This window comes from Helianthus annuus, chromosome 16, assembly GCF_002127325.2.
Source record: "Helianthus annuus cultivar XRQ/B chromosome 16, HanXRQr2.0-SUNRISE, whole genome shotgun sequence".
NCBI lineage: Eukaryota > Viridiplantae > Streptophyta > Magnoliopsida > Asterales > Asteraceae > Helianthus > Helianthus annuus.
The window spans coordinates 79,095,243-79,096,802 of NC_035448.2; positions in this window are offsets into that span (position 1 = coordinate 79,095,243).

The window sequence follows — 1,560 nt, forward strand, 5'->3', positions numbered from 1 at the left end:
CTTCGGATAGTGACGAGCTAAGTACAAGGATCACTATGGTAATCGTGTAAAAGTGTAAGATGTGTTAAGTGTTTGCTGAGAGCTTTAAGACTGCAATTGCATAAGAGTGTGTGTGTAACCGAAAATGGCTAAGTGTTCTAATTTTAGCTCGTCACCCCTTTAAAAATGAAAGCTAACTAAGATAACTAATTGTCCGACTTTTGTGCCATGCTCCCACGTTCTCCACAACGTCCATTTCTATTCAAATGTGTGCGAAATATCCGTGGAATATTCCATAGTAACGTTGCCAAGACCAAGTCAAGCTCAATACTCCTGCAAAACAATATGAAACACAAACAGCCAATCGTTAGTATGAGGATCCTTAGGGTGATCCATGATCCTGATCCTGAAGCTTTTCTGAGGATCACTATCTGTCACAGAAGTAAGGATCACTAATTAGGATAACAAATAAGGATCACTAATTGTTAGAAAATCCTCCCCTAACAATTGCCCCCAAAATATAAGGAGTAAAATGTAAAATTAACGAGTTATATTTTCTTGATCTTATCTGCAACAAACTCAACGGATTTATAGCCGTTAAAATCTAACTATCCGTTGCATTATGACGTCACAGAAGTGACACCCCTGCAAAAATCATGATTATAAATAGGAGATATGGATATGATCGTATGCATTTAAATTCCAAAGCTACTCCCTTGATAACCGCATTCAGAACATCAAACAGGTATTCTCCTCTTCAACTTCTTTCTTTGCTTGCTCTGTTTTTCTTCTCTTTTCAATTATTCTGTTCAAAACGTGGCTCCGGAACTCCCCTGCCAAGGATCACCAGAAAGAAAGCCCCTTCAAGAGTCAAGGGATCATCACAGATTCCGCTAAAAAACGCTGCATTTTCACCGATCCTCAAATTGACAGGGTCCGGTATTGTTTTCCCGCAAACACTGTGTTCAAACCCTATGATCCTACTGCCCTGAGCAATCACACTTCTGATTCATGGGTTACCTTCCCTGTGACCCCGTTTGCCATAGGCTACACATATCCCTTTCCAGCTTTCACCCAATCCTTCTTTTCCCTAACCGGCATATCTTACATCCAAGCCATGCCGATGATCTGGAGGGTTTTGTATACCCTTGAAAGGATCATCGAGCAGGAGGGGATAGATTTAGGCATGGCCGAGTTTGGAGAACTGTATGAACTTACCACCTTCGGTTCCCATTGCTGTCTATTCAAACGAAAACCTGGGGAGGAGCACCCAATCTTCAAGGCTACCAAGAACGATATCAACTGGAAGCGGCGCTTCTTTTTTGTGAGAAGAGATACCATCCCTGACGGGAAGGATTTACCCAAGAAGTGGGCTACCCATGGTAGGATGGAGGATCCTGGGGAGGATCACCATAGAACTTATCCTTCAGAATAAGGATCACTGACTTTTTTATTTTGCTTTCTTGTTGTGCATCTATCTCCGTTTCACACCTCAGATTAACTCCTGCTACTAAAGAGATACTCTTGGCCTTCAAGAGACTTGATCCTGAAACAAGAACTTCAAGACTACCACCCAAGATT